The sequence below is a fragment of the Pinus tabuliformis genome, chromosome X (genome assembly GCF_031772625.1).
Source record: "Pinus tabuliformis cultivar Carrire ecotype Pingquan chromosome X, CPIR1, whole genome shotgun sequence".
NCBI lineage: Eukaryota > Viridiplantae > Streptophyta > Pinopsida > Pinales > Pinaceae > Pinus > Pinus tabuliformis.
Genome location: NC_142308.1, coordinates 470,811,706 through 470,835,066, shown reverse-complemented (window position 1 = coordinate 470,835,066; position 23,361 = coordinate 470,811,706). Strand labels below are relative to the sequence as shown.

Genomic DNA, 23,361 nt, shown 5'->3' with positions numbered 1-23,361 from the left:
CATATGTACTTAAGTATTTGGGGGGCCTACACTGTCACCTATGGGAGCAAGTGATGTTGTTCAAGCCCAAATCAATGGACAAGGCTTGTGTACAGGGACATAATCTGGAGAACATAGGCTTGAAGAGGGTGCAATCAAGTGGATCGAAGCACAAGGAGCAATAAGACGCTTCTAAGGATGGGAAAAAGAAGCATAAAGCATGAAAATATAAAAAGATGGTATCCAGAACACATCAGTGCAAAGATCCCAACAACCATTGCAACCACTGCAACATAGACAACCATACAGAGGAGAAGTGTTGGAAGTGCATCCAAAGCTAAATCCAAAGAACAAAAAGAAAGACAATAAGAAGAAGAATGTCATGGATACTGATTTGAGCAGACAAGTTGAAGAAACTTGGACGTGGATGAGAAGATTGTCTGTACATCAGTGCAAAAAGAGGTGAATTTGAGTAGCCTTTAGCAACAAGAAGAGAAAGAAATGACCAAACACTTCCATATTAAGATACAAGTCAAGAAGACAAAAATTGATGCTCTATTTGACTCAAGATTGCAGGTGAATCTCCTTGCAGCATAGTTGGTCAAGAAATTGGGGTTGGAAGTTCTTGATCATCCAAACCCATATCCATTGGGATGAGTAAATAAGGATGTAGAGTTGATGGTAACAAAACATTGCAAAATTAGATTTTCTATTAGTGTTGATTTTATTGATGAAACAGAACTAGATGTGGTTCCCCTAAATGTATGTGGAGTCATGTTTGGGAGTCCCTATGTGTACATGTGAGATGCAATATTAATGTGGAGAGCCAACTAGTATTAGCTCGTCAAGGATGGAAAATCGTTCATGATCAACACACAAAGGGAAGTCAAAAATTTTGCTGGTAAGTGTTAACCAAGTCAAGAAATTGATCAGTTCTAGCAAGATGTATGTTTTATTGTTTTTAAGAGAAAATTAGTTTATAGAAGAGTCAGTAAGAGGCAAGGCATCCTTGGAGGGGTGCACTAAGAAACATAAACAACAACTGGAAGAGTTGCTATAAGTATACAAGGATGTGTTCTGAGAGCCTAAAGGGTTATCGCCTAAGAGGGAGATGGAGCACGAGATCCAACTATTGCCGGACTCCGCATTGCCAATAATTGGGTTGTATAGGCAGTCAGTTATAGAAGCATGTGAGGTGAAGAAACAATTGCAGCAACTTTTGGAACATGGCATCATTTGATCGAGTAAATGATCATGTGGGTCATCCATCATCATTGTGCCAAAGAAAGATGGGACTTGGCGAATGTGTATAGATTATAGGGCGTTGAACAAAATCACGCTCAAGAACAAGTACCCTATGTCGAGGATAGATGATCTGTTGGATTAACTGCTGTAAGCAAAATACTTCGCCAAGCTGGACTTAAAGTCTAGATACGCCAGGTTCATGTCAAAAAACAAAGATACCTGGACAACCGCCTTCAAAACCAGTCAAGGTTTGTATGAGGGGTTTGTGATGCCATTTGGCCTATGTAATGCGCCGACTACATTTATGAGATTAATGAATGATGTATTGCACTATTTTATAGATTCATTTGTTATTGTCTATTTGGATGATATACTAGTATACAATGCTACCTAGGAAGATCACATCTCACATTTGACATAGGTGTCAGAGACATTAAAGAAGCACCAACTACTAGCAAACCTTAAGAAGTGTGAGTTTGCATAGCAATCTTTGCGATATGTGATAGGTGGAGGAGAGATGTAGATAGACCCTGCCAAGATGGAGGCCATCATGAAATGGATGGTGCCTACTAATGTTTTTGAGGTCAAGAGTTTCATTGGGGTAGCTCAGTACCAGTACCTGAGGAAATTCATAGCCTCATTTTCAATAGTAGCAACATCGCTCCATGCCATAACAACAAGTGGCAAGATTTTCCAATGGGGAAAGCATCAACAAAGGGATTTCGAGGAGCTAAAGAAAAAGATCAATCAAGCACAAGTTATGGTATTACCAAACTTGCAGCGACTCTTCGAAGTGGAGACAGATGCGAGTGGGTATGCTATAGGAGCGGTTTTGATATAACGAGGATGACTCGTATGCTACATTTTTGAATTCTTTTATGGGGCAGTTTTTAACTACCCTACCTACAACAAGGAGCTCTATGCCGTGGTGCAAGCTGTGAAGAAGTGGAAGCCCTATTTGATGGGAAAGGAGACAATAATCCACACAGATCACCAACCACGACAACACTTGTATGCCTAGAGTAAGTTACAACAAACCAGACATTCCAGACCTTGTGCTATGTACAACTGAGGGCCTTGACAGAGATAGGGCTTTAAATCTACGCCCTGCAATTGTGTCCAAGTTCCATAACACTCTTTCTGTTGCATACGAGCAACACTCATATGCCCCATACCATATATGGAACTGTGATGAAACAGGGTTACAGACAGGAAAGAATTGTGGTACGTGAGTATTTTCCAAGAGGGAGCATAAGTGTGCCAAGATTTTCCCTAAGAGCAGGGGGTAGATCGCTATTCTTTATTGTTTCAATGCAATTGGTTCTTCAATCCCAGGATTTTATCTATTCAAAGGTAAAACACAACTAAAAAACTATATACAAAACTGTGAACCAGGTGCATGCATGGCTACACATCCCCATGCATGGATGACAAAGGAACTATTCCTGAATTGGCTTTGTCACTTTGTTGCATTTGTACCAGGTGGTGTCTCGCCTGAAAATAGACACCTACTAATTTTAGATGGCCATGGAAGCCACATGGTTGTGCAGACAATTGAGGAGGCCAACAATTTGGGCATTGACCTGTTAACATTGTTGGCTCATACCACTCATATATTGCAACCCCTTGATGTCAACGTGTTTGGGCCTTTCAAGAACTATTTCAGGGTCAAGCGAGCTTCGTGGATGACAAAATCTAGGGGTGGAAGTAAAGAGGTTTGAGCTAGCTGAGCTTGCAAGTAAAGCATTTAAAAGGGCTCTCACACCTTCTAATATCAAGGTTGGATTTAGGAGGACTGGTATATGGCCACTTAATGTTGATGCTCTTATGCATGATACTGGTTGTAGCCAAGCATTTGATGTGGAAGGCCAAGAAGCAGAGAACTTGCAAGACCATGTTGATGGTCAAGAAGATGTTGCTGCTGCCGAAGGTATAATGTTCCTTTCTGAAGGGCACTTCTATGGTGATGATGATGAACATGTGAGTGAGACACCATTTAGTCATGAACCAACTGTCAATATCTTGGAGGTTGTCACACCCATTGAACCACCGACCAATTCTTCATGTGATATTCCATATGAGGTAGTTGATCAAGCGAATGAAAATGCAAACTTGATTTCAAATGATAATGCAACAGGATTAAACAATGAGCAATTGAGCATGCCAACCCAAGTAAGCCCACCATCATGGTTGGTAGAGGCCATGATGAATATCAACACACATAATGTGTCTACTACCAATGAGGAAAGCATGGGCATGCCTTCACAACCATCAGAGTTGAACATTGAAATTGTTCATTATTTTGTGGACAATGGGTCACTGGAAGAGGAGCCTATTCATCATGAAGTACATGAAGAAGACAACAATGGGGGCCAATTAGTTGTCCTGGAGGTTGAAAGCCAAGTGTTAGGTCCTGAGGAGCATGGGACATTAAAGCAAAGAATACTTGGTGCATTCCTAAAGTTACCAGTAGAGAGAGTGAAGGCCTCATCAAGGCACTAAACATCATATTGTCGTCGTTTGGGGAGTTCACAGTTGGTCACATCTGAAGATTATGTGAATTTATTGTTGACTCTGAACGTAAAAAAATTGAAATTCAAGAATCTAAAAAGAGAAAGGAGTTGGCCAAGGAAAAGAGAGCTGCAAGGATTGCAGTAACAGAAGCTTGAGCAAAGGAAAGGTTGGAAAGACAAAAAGCAAGAGAAGACAAGGAACATAATTTTTTTTGGCAAGGCAAGAGAGGGAGGCAAGAAAGGTTCAACAAGTGTTGGAAAAAGGAGGAGGGGTGACAAGCATGGAAGACTATGGTCCAAGACAATTTGAGGCAAATAGGATGATGTCCAACACGTTGAACCACATTGCAAAGCACACACCATCATTCCAAGCCCTGATTAACATCCAAGTCCCCCGCTATCAGCTAGGGGTTATGTGCACCTCTTATACCCCTACCAGTGCAGGTTTAAATCGTAACTATGTTTATATGACACCTGCACTCAGTGTTGGGGTTAGTAACACAAGTGGACATTTGGGATACTAAGTCCCTCCATGGCTACAAGGAGGAAACTGGAGTCAAGCATATGGCAACATTTAGGCACATCCTAATCAACCAATCTTGGGTAGTCCACCATACTTGGGCCAGGCTGGCAACTCAACAATTTTGGGCAAGCATGACATAATTTTTGTAACCACATCGCAATGTAAATTTTGTAAGGATACAATATGTTGATTGGTTTAATAGTAGAAGCTACACTTCTACACAATTAAGGATTATCTAGTTCATCAGATTGAGGATTGCAAATGATAAAAAATACCATTCTCTTCTACACAGTTACATCGACTTTTTCTTGATTTGAGAATGTTTGTTAATGGTCATTGTGATGATCAAGGAACGAAGGTAGATGAATTGAATTAAAAAATATGAACTCTATTGAATTTGAATTTGAATTCTAATTTGAAAAATATTTTTATTTTGATGTCCGGCTTTTATGATTTTTTCAATCATCAACATCTGTGCTTTTATTTAGATAAAATCACTAACTTTAAAGCAATGAATCATTTTGTTTAATGTTTTACTTGGAAGCTTTAATTTATGGTTTTGTTAGGAGTCAGTGACAACAACATGTTTAGGCATCTTATTGCTAACCAACTTTTCTAGTTTGAATCACCCAGTTCCATACAACAACATACAAGCCCTAAAGCTAATTCTAAGCACCTTCTTTGATGAATTTGCAAGCACTTTTCTCTATTGCAATCACATATGGTGGTTGTATCTCCTCCTCACATAATTTTTTGGCCATGAAAAAACAAAGAGACTTCCAAACCTTTCTTTGGCACCACGAATATACAACTCATAATGCAAGCATTTAAACCATTAGGGGAGGGACACCATTATCCAAATTGAAAAGAGTGAGGGAGGGACTAAAATTAGTGAAGAAAATCACATGTATTTAGGCAATTTTTAAATTTAAATTTAACAAACAAACAAACAAACAAGCTAACAACATTTTACTGCTAACCACTGCTAACAATTTAAATGTATTATATTGCTAACAATTTAAATGTATTATATTGCTAACAACTTCCGTCAACATTATACTGCTAACAACTGTTAACAACTTCGGTCAACATTATACTGCTAACAACTACTAACAAAAATTATGCATCATTCAATTACACTGGTAACATAATCATAATCCAATCAAGTACCAATCATAATCCAGACTACTAATAACATGTACTGCCATACCCTCCATACCCTCCTTAAAAAAAACTAGAAAATCTAACTTACTGAAGAAAATCGCATGTATTTAGGTAGTTTTTAAATTTAAATCTAACAAACAAACAAACAAGCTAACAACATTTAACTGCTAACAACTGCTAACAATTTAAATGTATTACACTGTTGACAACTGCTAACAATTTAAATGTATTATATTGCTAACAATTGCTAACAACTGCTAACAAAATTTATGCATCATTCAATTACACTGGTAACATAATCATAATCCAATCAAGTACCAATCATAATCCAAACTACTGATAGCATGTACTCGCCATACCGTCCATCACAAAAACCAGAAACTCTAACTCACTGAAAAAAATATACCAACATAACCACATGACATCAACTTCAAACTAGTACCATATCAACATGAAAAGAAAAACATCGCCCAAACAATCTCAGCAAGATCGTAGCCAAGCCAATTAGCAACACCAACAGTGAAAAACCCTGTGTACTTACAAAATTTCAATCAAGACCATGATTTACTAGATTCCTCTATTCTTAAGAGATTCGACGCTGAATTACTTAATTAGGTCTCTTCGTCTTACGCCGGTTGTAAACACTTTTCTATTTGTAAAACACTATGTCTAGAAGTTTTATTAATAATATTAAGGGCAAGTGCCCATTTTCTGTAACAAGATTTCAATAATATTTGTGCTCTGTCTATTTTGTCGAGGGTTTCACCTCCTCCTAAGGATTTATTTCCAGGCTCTTATTTCACTCGTCAATTCTTGGTTCAGGCCCATAAGGCCGTGACTATAATTTTTCTTCTTACATTTTCAAGACAGTGAATACATATTGTTCTATAATTAATTAGGAACGATAGTTAAACATGAATTCTCTAATGGGGCTTCTTATCTTGTTTAAAAATTAAGGCTCGGGCTTGTAGGGTAATAATTTTTTAGAATTCTTTCTGTGTTTTAAAGAAAAACCATTGTATGCTCTCTTTATCCTTTTACAGTTGAACCTGTAGCTTATTAAAGATTTCAACAATACTTTCCACCCTGGTGGGTTGTGCTCATTTCAAACCCCATTCTCACATACAAAGCAATTTAATACACCAACCCCAGCACTGAGCACGCAATCAAAATAAATTATCGCAACCAGAACACCAAAACATTAAAACTACAACCAGATTCGATGCACCATTGCTGCACAAAGGACTTGACGCATAAAGTCTTCATTCTTCAAACCCCACAATTTACAAAAAACCCACACAAAATCCACAATTTAAACAAAACCAACACAACTGAAAAGTGTTCAAAAACACAAGCAGATAAGCACAAAGGCACAATAATCCATCCAGTGAAATGTGTTTAAAAACACAAGTAGATATAGGATTGTTACAATTTACAATTTACAATAATTTTGCATGAAAGCTTTTTTGGAAGGAACAAGATTTATTAACTAAAAAGTGACTAAAGAGCCGCAGTGGTTAGAAAATATGGTCTTTTTTTTGCGCTGACATTAGTTATTAACTAAAGAGTGACTAAAGAGTGGTTACAGAATAGAGTCTTTTTTTGCGTCGACATTAGTAGTAAGAATTATTCTCTGCTTAATTATCTCTTACTCTTTAAACGGAAATGGAAACCGAAATGGAGCAAAATTAAAGGGACATGGTGTGGTAGGCAAGGATTTAATGGGTACTATAAATTATTTATTAATCAGAGAGTGACTAAAAAACGGGGGTGGTTACAAAGTATAGTCTTTTTTGCCCTGACATTAGTAACAAGAATTATTCTCTGTTTAATTATTTCTTTCTCTTTAAACTGAAATGGAGTAGCTTAATTATCTCTTGCTCTTTAAACCAAAATGGAGCAAAATTAAAGAGAAATGATATAGGCAAGGATTTAATGGATACTATAAATTAAACATGCCCAACACAATTTATAAAACATTAATGACAAATCTTAATTTAAAATTTTTAAAATTTAGAAAAATATTATTTCATTTGGTTTTTTCAATAAAAAGTTTATTTAATATACACGTGTGTAAAATTGCATTTTTTTTTAAAACTTTTAATAGTTGAAAAGTTAAATATATATATGCCGTTCCAAATTAAATTAAAACTGGAGCATTCAAATTTAATCAGTGGACAGCGGTGGATGGGAAAGATCAAGTGAAATACCAACGTGTCTAGCATCTTTCTTTTTTGTCTTTTTCTACGATAAATTTGATTACTATTGTTCCGAATTTTAAAAGTTAAATGGTGAAAATAATCAAAATTCCAGGTCCGTCAATTTTTCTTTTCTCCCTTGTGACCTAATCGCAGCAGTTGTGAGGTTTCTTTTCTCCCTTACGACCTAATCGCAGCAGTTGTGAGGTTTCTTTTCTCCCTTACGACCTAATCGCAGCAGTTGTGAGGATAATTTTTCTTTTACTTGTATATGCCCAAATTCCCGATAAATACTCTGCTGGACCGCTGGTGCGCCCACACATCCATCTGAATACCCTACCCACATGATTAAACGTCTCCCTTTCTGCTTCCTTCCCATTTTCCTCCTCTGCATATTCTGGTCCTTTCCGCGACAGAGTCTTTCCATTTGTTTCAAATGGGGCGAGAGTTTAAGGATTCCTTTGGAGAGCACAATTGGGAGCTCAGAAGGTTTCACTTTGTAAAAGACGGGAATTGATAATAAAGTGGGAACCTCCCACTTTAACATGAGGAGGAGCTCATTCATTCATAAATAGGATAGGTCTGTATGAGCTCTCCTCATATTGAAGTCGGTGTTTCTCATTATTTCCCTCTTTTACAGCGTGAGATCTTCTAGGTTTCCATGCAGGGCAAAGATGGAGTGTATGCTCACGAAAATTTTCGAAATACAAGAAGTGACAGAGGCCCTCTTTGATGTTTCATCTTTAATCTGTCGACACGAGCTTAGAGGCGTGTTTTGAGTGAGATATCTTACTCTCTTATTACCCCTTGTTATTTTATCAAGTTGCATAGGTTTACAAAGTTTCAGGTGATTTTTCTTTGTTTTATAGTGAAGTATTGTGGAGAAGGGTTTTATAAAACAACCTTGACTGTGGATATACCCATTCAAGACAAAAAGAGGGTATATGAACGCAGGTCGAACTTTTATCTTGGGTATATCCACACAGGTCGAACTTTTAAGATAAACTGTACACATCGATCAAAGATCCTTAGAGCAGTATGCGATCGAATATCTATCTTGTTTAGAAGAAAAGCAGAGATTTAAAAAAGCTGTTGTTATTGCAGTAGTGGCCAAGGGCGTAGAGATTTGGGTATCGAAAAAACAACCTTGGCCAAATAATTCTTCTTAACCCGTAAAAGATCTGATTAGTTCGACCCTGCAGAAGTTACAGCTACAAGGTCTTTCAATTCGTTCATCGGGGCTTAACTCAACATGATCTGCGAATAGACAGTGACGACTAAGGTATGTACATAATCTCTCACTTCCCTGAGCTTTTCCGCTTGCAGGCCTTTCACTAGCCACCACCTCATCTCGTTGTATTGTAGGATTTGATTTGAACAACTGGTTACAGAGTTTTTGGATGCGTTCTATGGATTGCTCTACTGATGTAAGCATCCTTAACCTTCCCTGTCTTCCCTTCAAAAGATCCTAAGGTTTTTGTTGGAACTTTGGAAACATGATCATTGAAGCGAAGCACCCCACTTACGATTTCCAAAGCCCACAAGGAAGCTGTTACAAATATTTTCTTGCTATAAGGCGTTTTCTAATTTGGAAACTTTGGTGTTTGATCCATGTGTCTGATGAGAACATATCTTTTCTCCTAAAATGTTACAAGTTCAAATACAGATTACAGCAGAATATGTATACCTCCAGAGATTATTGAAGCCGGGCACCCCACTTTAAATTTCCAAACCCCATAAGGAGCCAAGCACCCCACTTGAAATTTCCAAACCCCATAAGGAAGCTGTTGCAAATATTTTCTTGTTTTAAAGCTTTGTCTGATTTGGAAACTTTGGTGTTTGATCCATCTGTCTAATGGTTGAGAACATATCTTTCCTCTTTAAGTTCAAATACAGAGTAGGGCAGAGTATGTACACCTCCAGATTTTAGCAATCAAATAAGTCAAATATGTGGAAGGTCCCATTATCTTACGAATGTCTGGCTTGGCTATTGTTGCTGTTGTTATTGTTATTGTTAATGGAGTGGCAATCTACATCCACTTAGTTTCAAACAAATATACTTTCAAATTCTCTAATAATTTAGTACTTCTTGAGTGCGATGTCGCAACAATTTCACTATCTCAGGTGAGAGACAAAAATATTTGCACTGTGTGGTCCTTAGATCTCACAAGTAAATCTCACAAGTACAAATAGCACATCGACTATGCTGGGTAGAAACACACTTGATAGGTACAAACTTGAGAAAAGCATTTTGTAGTGGTATTGGAAATCTAAGCAATTTTACAGTCTTGGATGTCATAAGTTCTTTGTTGAAAATGCTGACCCTTGCTTGACTTAGTTACTTAAGGAGCTTGAAAGAAAACTATTGGCTCTTTTGTTTATTATTTGGAATCTTTGTTAGATTTATTGGCATTCAACAGTGTCTAGGATCAGTATGTGAAAGTGGCAATTACCTTGGAAAGTTGGATGATATGGTGAGGGTTGAGGAGCTTGGGTTAAATTTGACTCTCCCTTAGAGGCAGGGTTGAGGAGTTTGGGTTAAATTTGACCCTCCCTTAGAGGCACCATTTTGTGAATGTCTGATGACAATTTAGTGGAGGTTGGAGCGCTGCCAACAAGGAATTGACTTAGCCACTTAGCATTGTGCATTGAAGGAAATATAATTTCTTTGGAGTAATTGAAACTGCTAAAACTAAGAGTCTTTTATAAAAGAGGACGAACCAAGGCTTTACATTTAAGGTCCATTGTGAATCCTCCAAGCCAGTTGCGTTAAAAGAATAATGAACCATCTTTGTGATAGTTGTCAACTTCGTCTTGAAAAGGCGAGTTATGGAACTATTTGATAAATCAGTTATAAACTATGGAACCATTTGATAAATCAGTTATAGACTAGCAGAAATCAGAAAATAGAACACATGCATCTGATTTGTTGATGTTGCAATCGTTGTCGTCATTGTTTTGTTGGATCAACAACATTTTGAAGAGCACCACTTACTAGGAGAGAAATTAGATGGAATGGGTGTACACCTAATTCGTCACAGCAAGAATGTGTGAACCCAAATGGAAAGATTCAGTCAACTGTAACATTTCATGATCCTAACCTTAATTTAAATCGTCATGAATCCATAATCTCAACCTCAACTCAGGCAGAATTGTAAGAATCTCCCCGTACGCCATTGTGTAATGAAGAGTTAGATTCCAAGGGGGCAAAAGAGCCCAAGGATGAATGTGAAGAAGCCAAAAAACTCCATACCAAAATGTGGGTATGGAATAGGAGTGATATGGCGTTGTTATGCTGAGTCTTGTTCCTGAGAATGGTGAGGAAAATTGTCATTTGATAAGTAAAGGAGGGCCCACTTTCGTCCCTTGCAGAATTTTGTCAATCCTACATAAGAGGATAATTAGTGCGATTCTATGGGGTCATCTCTTGAGTCCTAAACATGAATTAAAGTTAATAGGAAGGTCAAAATTGACTAGTTGACCACGTAGGAAGACATGAAATATGGGTATCGACAACTAGGATAAAATTAGGGATGGCTGGAAAACTGTAAGGCATCCAAGAGGCTAGAAAAGTAATAAGAATGGCCACAATACAAAATAAGACAACTGACGATTTTGAAAGAGGCCAAATGTTTGTGCATATGCTTGCTGTAGTTCTTGTAGGGATAGATTAAAGGTTGGACAAAGTCCAATTGCTGGCAGTTTTTCTCCTGCAGGCAGGTCTCCAAGGATGGTTGCTTTTTCTCCAGCAGTAGGATTCTGAGGATGGTTGTTAGCAGCAAGAAATGCTATCGTTGTATTAAAATTGGCAACTAGGGCAAAATTCCACCTTGGGACAGCTCATTTGATGGAGATGATGATTGCATTAGATTCCTCTTTTTGAGAGGACCAAGATTGATATAAATATCATCACATTCGAACAAGCAAATGTATGATTTTGAATTTATGCCCACTCACAAATTGTTCAGGTTGGCTTTGTCATCATGTAGATTCATGGAGCCCAATAGACAAGACCCTTTCAACTTCATTGTCCCTTTCAATTTCATTGACTTGTATAAATACAAGTGTCCCTCCTCCTCATTTGGCACATTCATCACTAACTCATTCTCTTTCCTTCTCTTATTGGTTCGTACAACATTGGGCAGTTTTTCTCTCTCACACGTGTGGCAAGAAGGATGAGTTTTTTCTGGGTTGAATTGCAAAACCGAAATTTCAAAATTTTAGATAGTTTGACCAGCGTTGGCCAAGGGCTTGTTGACTAGTTTTGACTACGATTTTTGGAGGAACATTTCTGTTTGACCAAGCTGCATTTACTGGCATAGAAATTGAGATTTCTTGGGCTGTTTGACCTGCGTTGACTGCAGGGTTGACCACAGGTTGACCGAATTTGATCGTTGCTTTTGTGACTGTTTTGGGTTGACTTTGACTATTGTTGGAGGCTGAGTTTAACTGTTGTTTTGACCAACGTTGACTTTCTGGTTAGCGCTGAAGTTTGACTATATAAATACACATGGCTGCTTTGACTTTGAATTGGGCAAGTCAATCTGACTTTTGTATTCTCTCTCTCTACTGAACTTTTGATATAATAATAAGAAGAATTGATCAAGGGGTTTTCCCCACATTGGGGTTTTTCCCTGGCATCTGTGAAATTTGGTGTCTTCTTGTCTTGGCTTGTCTTCTACATTTTGTTTCATGTTCTATCTGCTTTTATTGTTAATGTGATTCTTGTGATTGCTATTGGAAATTCTTATTGGGCTACTAAGGAACATTGAAGTAAATTGTGCTAAACATAGAACATACCATTGTTAACTTAAATTAACATGGAATTAGAGCCCAGGTGAAGACAAAGCCCAAGCAATAGTGAGAAAAGCAATCACTAAGGAAAGTTGTTGGACAAAGAATATAGGTCTAGCTTCAATGAGGACTACATCATACTTCAAATCCAAGGACAAGCTCAAGGACAAATCCGACTATCATGCATGGAAGATGACTTTGGATTTGATTTTGGAAGAGGATGATGCTATGGACTATGTAAAAGGAAGAGTGGTGGAGCCTCCTTCAAATGCACCTGATGCTGCAAAAACAAAGTAAAAGAAAAGTAAGGTCAAAACTAAGAAACTTATTGTAGATTCCATATATCTTGAGGACCACAACATAATTATCTTAGCTTTTTCCCAACGGATGGAGTCAAGACCACAACGAAAAGCTTTTTCTGAATGCCTCACTCGCATTACTCCAGTCCCAGTATTTCACCAACGTTAGTAGTCGCTCAACGTCCCAGTCGTCAATCATTGCCTCGTCTGTCAGAAAATTCAAAAGCTCCACAACGCGCTGATTTTAAACAATTCAATAAAGGTGCGTATAAGGCCGAAGTTATTGGAATTTCCACTTTCGGCTTCCCGCCTAGATAGTTTACTTGCCATTAGCCATTATTGGAGAATGGGTTCTGAGCAATTGCAAGTGAGTTTTCCCTTAATTATTATTGTTTTTTTGTTTTATTAAATATTATATTAACAATCTGTTTCACGTATCACATTATAATAATTTTTTCTGCGTATTTGATGATATTAGGTTGATAGCTTCGTGTAATTTTTTTGTTGGTAGATTTTATATTTGAGTTTGAATTTTAGTAAAAGGGTTGATTGCATTATAATAATTTCTTGTGGGTATTTGATGATATTAGGTTGACAGCTGCATGTAATTTTTTTCGTTTGTAGATTTTATATTTGAGTTTGAATTTTAGTAAAACGGTTTAAGAAAATTTAATAGTCTGTTTAAATTTTATTTAGGTTTATTTTTAAATTTTTAGAATTTCTGTTATTTATATTTTCAATTTAATATTTTTAATATTTTCAATTTAATATCTCTATAAATATTAGGTGAAAATCATTTTAATTCTTCTCATTGTATATAATAATGTGATATAATTTATTTTATTCTTTTCTCCATTTTATTGTAAATTATTTTTCAAAATTTTAACAATGTAATTATTTTTCTCTATATCTTATTATTAATACCTATTTTCTAATGTTTTTGCAGGTAGATGGAGAATGAAGATGATTGAGAATTATAATTTCTTATTTTTTGTTTATTTATATGTAAATTATATTATTATTTCTAAACAATAACAATTTTTATTAATAAGATTTCTATTTATTTTGAGGGAGTGGCTTTTCCCTCTCTCTAAGACCTCAAGATAGCTATGGCTATGACTATCTATGAGGAATGTCTACTGTGATTATGGTTATTTTGATATTATTCTTTTTTCTCTCTTCTTAAAGAAATTTACAAAAAAAATTGTGGAATGTAGTAAAAATTATAATTTGTTTAAATAAATTGATATTGGTAATGAATGAACAATGAAACTTTAAACAAAATAAATAAATAATTAAATTGAACTTCCTTATCCCACAATGAACTTGGGTTTATCAAACCTTAAGCTCCTTCGATCTATGCCTCATGTAGCAGTCACCTTAGTCCTTCAATGGTGATGTATTTAGGGCCAACTTGGTCCAATCTCATGCTTCCCTCCAATAGTCCACATGTCTCCAATACCAAACATTGCAACCTGGACCTCTGATTCGACTAGCAAATCAACATCAACAAGATGATACACATACCTTGCTTTCCACCACACTCTTGGTTCTCTTGTCCTCAAGATCTAAGCTTCTTGAGATTTTGTTAGGGCACACCAACAACCCTAAATAGCTACTCCCAACTATGTTTCCCTTCTCCAAACACATGCTCTTCTTTGTTTTCCTTTCTAGACTTCCAAAGCATTATTTTGGGTGTAAGGAACCTCCTAAAAATACCCTACAATGCTCTATCTCAAGATATATGTAAAAGTCCATAAAGATAAAATGAATGCCAAGAACAACGATTTGAGGACATAAAAAACAGTTGGGTTGAAGAAATTGTGTTGTGTCAAAGATGTTACAAAAAGAAAAAGGAAGCAAAAAAACCAAAGTCACGGTTTAAAGTTGAAAAGGAAAGTCAAATATTAACACTGTCTGCAAGCAGATTAAGACATTGATTAAATGTTTGGATAACAAAAAAAATCATCTAAGAATCAATAAACAAGTTAAAATGCAAGAAAGAGTCAATGCCAATTGTAACCTCAAATCCGACCCCTGCAATTCAATATCAGACTACTTTAATAACTATGCTTTAGACCTGATATTTTTCGACAGTCTGCAATAGGTCACTTTTGAGGAGAAGTAAGCTTACAAGTGATTGAAAAAATACACTCCAATCATTAATAACATGCAACATACCTTAGAAGATCCTCACAACCTAGATAAATCAATCAAATAAAGCCCACAACCCTGCAAGAGAAATCTAGAAAGAATTTTTATGTGTGAATCCTCATTGTTTCTTTCTAGATTTCTTGTTTCTTTGTGTGAATTTAATTATTCAAAGCCTCTTGTAATATGAAATTTTGTGTGTGAAAACCCTTCCAATTATGAGTTTTAGATCCGAGATGTATTTAGTCATCCGTAAGGCTCATGTTAAGGAAATGTAAGATTGAAGTTACAATATATAGATAAAGCATTGATTTTTGTTGCTCATTGATTGCAAAGGCCAATGAATTACCTTGTTTTCTAATACAATTTTTAAAATCAGAATTTCGTGGTAACTTTGCAGGTTGTTACATCCATGCCAAGAGTTTCTATTGCATATCGTACAAGGAACATGAGGAGGCGAGGGGCGAGCCAACTGCGATCTAGTTCATCATATGAGGGTGGGGGGGTGATGTGAACTCTCGTAAGGCGCCCAATAATGTCGTTGAAAAGTACATTGTGGTGGCATATCATGCTATCCCACCATCAACCACAGTGAAAGGTGCAAGTTCAATAAAGAAAATCAACGTCATCAGAGGCTGGACAAAGCAAGACATGCTAGCTGCAATTGATGACATCGAGTTTAAGTGACATTCAATCTGTGCCACTGCAAAAAAACATGGTATTGTTGCCTTTAACATACATCATTGGATAAATGGGTTGACTAATGCAAAGCGGGTCTGTTACAGTTATCACTGAAGAGGAGGAGGAGGAGGTGGTTGAGTGGTGTAAGGAGATGGACCAATTGGGACATGGGTTAGAGTTTATACAACTTAAATCCACAGTAGCTCAAATCTGTCAGGGGAGACCAAACCCTTTCAAAGATGGGTTTCCTGGTAAATCATGGTGGAGTGGGTTTAAAAAAAGTCATCAAGACCTTGTGCTACGTACAACTTAGGGCCTTGACAGAGACAGGGCTTTAAATCTATGCCCTACAATTGTGTCCAAGTTCTATAACACTCTTTTTGCTGCATATGAGCAACACTCATATGCCCCATACCATATATGGAACTGTGATGAAACAAGCTTATAGGCAGGAAGGAATTGTGGTATGCGGGGATTTTCCAAGAGAGGGAGCATAAATGTGCCTAAGATTTTCCCCAAGAGCAGGGGGTGGATCACTATTCTTTGTTGTGTTAATGCAATTGGTTCTTTAATCCCAGGATTTTATCTATTCAAAGGTAAAACACAACTAAAAAACTGTATACAAAATTGTGAAACACGTGCATGCATGGCTACACATCCCCATGCATGGATGACAAAGCAACTATTCCTAAATTGGCTTTGTCACTTTGCTGCATCTGTAGCAGGTGGTGTCTCGCCTTAAAACAAACACCTACTAGTTTTAGATGGCCATGGAAGCCACTTGGTTGTGTAGACAATTTAGGAGGCCAACAATTTGGGCATTGACATGTTAATACTGCCGAATCATACCGCTCATATATTGCAACCCCTTGACGTTAGCGTGTTTGGGCCTTTTAAGAACTATTTCAGGGTCAAGCGATCTTCGTGTATGACAAAGAATCTAGGGGTGGAAGTAAAGAGGTTTGAGTTCGCTGAGCTTGCAAGTAAAGAATTTAAAAGGGCTGTCACACCTTTTAATATCAAGGCTGGATTTAGGAGGACTGGTATATGGCCACTTAACGTTGATGCTCTTATGCATGATACTGGTTGTAGCCAAGCATTTGATGTGGAAGGTCAAGAAGCAGAGAACTTACAAGACCATGTTGATGGTCAAGAAGATGTTGTTGCTGCTGAAGGTATAACGTCCCTTTCTGAAGGGCACTTCTATGGTGATGATGATGAACAGGTGAGTGAGACACAGTTTAATCATGAACCAACTGTCAATATCATGGAGGCTGTCACACCCATTGAACCACCGACCAATTCTTCATGTGATATTCCATATGAGGTAGTTGATCAAGCAAATGAAAATGCAACAAGATTAAACAATGAGCAATTGAGCATGCCAACCCAAGTAAGCCCACCATCATGGTTGGTAGAGGCCATGATGAATATCAACACACATAATGTGTCTACCACCAATGAGGAAAACATGGACATGCCTTCAAAACCATCAGAGTTGACCGAAATTGTTCATTATTTTGTGGACAATGGGTCACTGGAAGAGGAGCCTATTCAACATGAAGTACCTAAAGAAGAAAACAATGGGGGCCAATCAGTTGTCCCAGAGGTTGAAATCCAAGTGTTAGGTCTTGAGGAGCATGGGACATAAAAGAAGAGAATACTTGGTGCATTCCTAAAGTTACCAATAGAGAGAGTGAAGGCCTCATCAAGGCACTCAACATCAGATTGTCTTCGTTTGGTGATGAGTTCATAGTTGCTCACATCTGAAGATTATATGAATTTATTGTTTGAGTATGAACGTAAAAAAATGAAATTCAGGAATCTTAAAAAAGAAAGAAGGAGCTGGCCAAGGAAAAGAGAACTGCAAGGATTGCAGTAGCAGAAGCTCGAGCAAAAGAAATGTTGGAAATACAAAAATCAAGGGAATTTAAGGAACATATTTTTTTTTTGGCAAGGCAAGAAAGGTTCAACAAGTGTTGGAAAAAGGAGGGGTGACAAGCATGGAAGACTATGGTCCAAGACAATTTTAAGCAAATAGGATGATGTCAAACACGCTGGACCACATTTGTAGAGCACACACCATCATACCAAGACCTGATTAACATCCAAGTTCCCCGCTATCAGTGAGGGGTTATTCCCATCTCTTATACCCCTACCAGTGCAGGTCTAAATCCCAACTGTGTTTATATGACACCTTCACTCAGTGTTGGGGTTAGTAACACAAGTGGACACTTGGGCTACTCAGTCACTCCATGGATACAAGGAGGGAATTGGAGTCAAGCATATGGTAACATTCATGCACATCCTAATCAACTAATCTTGGGTAGTCCACCATACTTGGGTCAGGCAGGCGACTCAACAATTTTGGGAAATGCAGGAAATGGAGGCCATCAAACATAGGGGTGGCATGACATAATTTTTGTAACCACATCACAATGTAAATTTTGTAAGGATGCAATATGTTGATTGGTTTAATAGTATAAGCTACACTTCTACACAATTAAGGATTATCTAGTTCATCAGATTGAGGATTGCAAATGATAAAAAATACCATTCTCTTCTACATAATTACATCGAGTTTTACTTGATTTGAGAATGTTTGATAATGGTCATTGTGATGATCAAGGAACAAAGGTAGATGAACTGAGTTCAAGAATTTGAACTTTGTTGGGATAATATGATCTGTAGATAATTGAACTTTGTTTGGATAATTGATCAAAGTTAGATAAATTGAATTCAAGAATCTGAACTCTATTGAATTTGAATTCTAATCTAAAAAATATTTTTATTTCGATGTTAGGTTTTTATGCTTTTTTCAATCATCAAAATCTCCTCTTTTATTTAGAGAAAATCACTAACTCTAAAGCAATGAATCATTTAGTTTAATATTTTCCTTGGAAGCTTTAGTTTATGGTTTTGTTAAGAGTCAGTAACAACAACGTTTTTAAGCATCTTATTGCTAACCAACTTTTCTAGTTTGAATCACAAGTTCCATACAACAACATACAAGCCCTAAATGTGATTCTAAGCATCTTCTCTGATGAATCTACAAGCACTTTTCTCTGTTGCAATCACATATGATGGTTGTATCTCCTCCTCACATAATTTGTTGGCCATGAAAAAGCAGAGAGACTTCCAAACCTTTCTCTATCACCACAAATATACAACTCACAACTCAATCGTTTAAACCATTAGGGGAGGGATGCCATTACTCAAATTGAAAAGAGGGAGGGAGGGACTAAAGACAATGAATAAAATCACATGTATTTAGGCAAATTTTGAATTTAAATCTAACAAACAAACAAACAAACAAGCTAACAACATTTTACTGCTAACAACTGCTAACAATTAAATGTATTATACTGCTGACAACTGCTAACAATTTAAATGTATTATACTGCTAACAACTTCGGTCAACATTATACTGCTAACAACTGCTAACAAAAATTATGCATCAGTCAATTACATTCATAACATAATCATAATCCAATCAAGTACCAATCATAATCTAGACTACTTATAACATGTACTTGCCATACCCTTTATCACAAAAACCAGAAACTCTAACTCATTGAAGAAAATCACATGTATTTAGGCAGTTTTTAAATTTAAATCTAACAAACAAACAAGCTAACAACATTTCACTGATAACCACTGCTAACAATTTAGATGTATTATACTGTTGACAACTGCTAACAATTTAAATGTATTATACTGCGAACAATTTCTAACAACACTATATTGCTAACAACTGTTAACAAAAATTATGCATCATTCAATTACAGTGGTAACATAATCATAATCCAATCAAATACCAATATAATCTAGACTATTGATAGCATGTACCCGCCATACCCTCCATCACAAAAACCAAAAACTCTAACTCACTGAAAAAATATACCAACATAACAGCACAACATCAACTACAAACTAGTACCATTTCAACTTGAAAAGAAAAACACAGCCCAAAAAATTTCAACAAGATCGTAGCCAAGCCAATTAGCAACACTAATAGCCAAAAACCCTGTTTACTTACAAAATTTCAATCAAGACCATGATTTACTAGATTCCTCTATTCTTAAGAGATTCGAAGGTGAATTACTTAGTTAGGTCTCTTCGTCTTAAGTTGGTTGTAAACACTTTTCTATTTGTAAAACACCATGTCTAGAAGTTCTATTAATAATATTAAGGGCAAGTGCCCATTTTCTGTAACAAGATTTCAATAATATTTGTGCTCTGTCTATTTTGTCGAGGGTTTCACCTCCTCCTAAGGATTTATTTCCAGACTCTTATTTCACTCTTCAATTCTTGGCTGAGGCCCATATGGCCACGATTGTAATTTTTCTTCTTACATTTCCAAGACAATAAATACCTATTTCTCTATAATTCATTAGGAACGATAGTTAAACATGAATTCTCTTATGAGGCTTCTTCTCTTGTTTAAAAATTAAGGCTCAGGCTTGTAGGGTCATAAATTTTTAGAATTCTTTCTTTGTTTTAAAGAAAAACAACTATATGCTCTCTTTGTCCTTTTACAGTTGAACCTATAGCTTATTAAATATTTCAACAATACTTTCTACCTTGGTAGGTTGTGCTCATTTCAAACCCTATTCTCACATACAAAGCAGTGTAATACACCAAACGCCAACACTGAGTGCGCAACCAGAATAAATTATCACAACCAGGACACCAAAACACCAAAACTACAACCAAACTTGACGCACTATTGCTGCACAAATGACTCGACGCGTGGAGTCTTCATGCTTCAAACCCCACAATTTACACAAAGCCCATAATCTAGACAAAACCCACAATTTGAACAAAACCAACACAACTGGAAGTGTTCAAAGACATAGGCAAATAAGCACAAAGGCACAATAATCCATCCAGTTAAATGTGTTTAAAAACACAGGTAGATATAGGATGGTAGGACAATGTCCTACCTTCCAGGTCTCGTTTTGTCGGCTTCCTCCATGCTAGCGCGCCACAGGAACCCTAGATGCTCTATAAACTGTAGGTCAAACTGCCAATCACACAGTGACCCGCAAGACAGATCTGACATGGGGTTAGACATCCAAAAACCTCCAAAAACCTGCATAAAACACGAAATATCTCCAATGTAGCTCAGAAGCTTACTCTTTTACTTGATAAAACCCTTCGGAGCACGAAACTGCCATAACCAGCACCAAGCCAAGCTAAATCCGCCATAAGGACAAATGCAGACGAATACCAAGGCCAATACACCATACGGGGAAGAGAAAACAACCCAATAAACCATACCAAAATCTAGATAACAACCTCACAACCTCTCAAACAAGCAACGGAAAGACCCCAAAACCCGCTATTTGCAGGGCCAAGGACAGACATGGCTGCGAGCGACATTGTAGCAGCGCCGTGCAAGTACTCGGGACCAGAAACGCACAAGAAACATGTCCGAATAAAATAAGGCAGAGGTTGAATGAACGCTCGAACAAGTCACTGCTAGGTTAACTTAACATGCCCTAAACCGATTGAATCGATCACCACACATGCATGACAAGTGTCTGCAGGCCGAGGACAGGTGTCATACGACACCTCAGCTGGTTGATGTGGCATTGCTGAGGTCCTAGCTGGACTCGTTCGCGTAATGGCATCCCTCCCCTAGTGAATTTCAATAATAAGTACACCAAATACTTTAATTTCAAAGGCTCAAAATGGAATATGACCTAAAATATTCATATGAATTTTGGAATAAAGTTACCCTATTTAAATGTTGAAAATATTGTTCATTCACAATTTGAGTTTACCCATTGTTTTTCTATTTCTTCATAATTAATGTGCTTCTTTCTACGATAGTGCACAATCTTTTGGATAGTGAATGAATTCCGTCTATCATAAAGATTTCGTGCGTTTCATCCACTTAACAACCATATCATTTTGATCCTGCCATGGAATTTTTAAAATAAAAAGAATATCGATAATATATTCTAATGGTAAAAAATCTTATTGGAATTGTTAAAATAAAAGGAATATGTGGTAATATATTATAATGGTAAAAGTTCTTATTTCATGGGTACAATAATAAAGTTTATGGAGATGGTTGTTTTGTATTTTTTTTTTCTAATTTATGGAGATGGATGTTACAATTTACAACAATTTTGCATGAGAGCTTTTATGAAAGGAACAAGATTTATTTACTGAAGAGTGACTAAAGGGCTGTGGTGGTCACAAGTACAACCTTTTTTGCGCTGACATTAGCAGCAAGAATTATTCTCTGCTTAATTATCTCTTGCTCTTTAAACCGAAATGGAACAAAATTAAAAAGACATGGTGTAAGCAAAGATTTAATGGATACTATAAATTATTTATTAACTAAAGAGTGACTAAAGAGCAGTGATGGTTACAGAGTATAACCTTTTTTGTGCTGACATTAATAGCAAGAATTATTCTCTGCCTACTTATCTCTTGTTCTTTAAACTGAAATGAAACAAAATTAAAGAAACATGGTGTAAGCAATGATTTAATAGATACTATAAATTAGACATACCCAATACAAATTATAAAACACTAATGACAAATGAATAAAATTGGTCATAATTTAAAATTTTAAAGATTTAAAAAAATACTATTGAAAAAAATTCGTTAGTAAAAATAATTTTTTTTATAACTTTTATATATATAGCCTTCCAAATTAAATTAAAACTGTACCACTCAAATTTAATGTTGCATTGTTTTTTCAAATTAAAATGGTACAAATTGCAGCTGTGGATGGGAAAGATCAGTAAAATATCAAAGCATCACACCACGTGTCTAGTATTTTTCTTATTTGCTTTGTCTTTTTATACAATAAATTTGATTACTAATGTTCCGAATTTTTAAAGTTAAATGGTGAAAATAATCAAAATTTCAGGTTCGTCAATTTTTCTTTTCTCGCTTATGACCTAATCTCAGCAGTTGTGAGGATAAATTTTCTTTTACTTGTATGCCCAGTGTGCCCACATATATCTCAATACCCTACCCACATGATTAAACGGCTCCCTTTCTGCCTCCTTCCCACTTTTCCCTCTGCATATTCTGGTCCTTTCCGCGACAGAGTCTTTCCATTTGTTTCAAATAGGCCGAGCGTTTAAGGGTTCCTTTGGAGAGCACAATTCGGAGCTCAGAAGGTTTCACGTTGTAAAAGACTGGAATTGATAATAATGGAACCTCCCACTTTAACATGAGGAGGAGCTCGTTCATTCAAAAATGAGGTCTGTATGAGCTCTCCTCATATTGAAGTCGGTGTTTCTCATTATTTCCATCTTTTACAGCGTGAGATCTTCTAGGTTTCGATGCAGGGCAAAGATGTAGTGTACGCTAACGAAAATTTTCGAAATACAAGAAGTGACAGAGGCCCTCTTTGACGTTTCATCTTTAATCGGTCGACACGAGCTTAGAGGCGTGTTTTGAGTGAGATATCTTACTCTCTTATTACCCCTTGTTATTTTATCAAGTTGCATGGGTTTACAAAGTTTCAGATGATTTTTCTTTGTTTTATAGTGAAGTATTGTGGAGAAGGGTTTTATAAAACAACCTTGACTGTGGATATACCCATTCAAGACAAAAAGAGGGTATATCAACACAGGTCGAACTTTTATCTTGGGTATATCCACACAGGTCGAACTTTTAAGATAAACTGTAAACATCGATCAAAGATCCTTAGAGCAGTATGCGATCGAAGAAAAGCAAAAATTTAAAAAAACTGTTGTTATTGCAGTAGTGGCCAAGGGTGTAGAGATTTGGGTGTCGAAAAAACAACCTTGGCCAAATAATTCTTCTTAACCCGTAAAAGA

At 36.6% G+C, this 23,361-nt stretch overlaps 1 long non-coding RNA gene across 1 annotated transcript in view; it reads right to left on the bottom strand.

Moving 5' to 3' along the window:
• The window catches only part of LOC149140718 (uncharacterized), a 43,140-nt gene that overhangs the window by 6,508 nt on the left and 13,271 nt on the right, over positions 1-23,361 (bottom strand). The window contains exon 3 of the long non-coding RNA XR_016265142.1: positions 21,944-22,006. This is a non-coding gene — a long non-coding RNA (uncharacterized LOC149140718). The remainder of the gene's footprint in view (positions 1-21,943; positions 22,007-23,361) is intronic.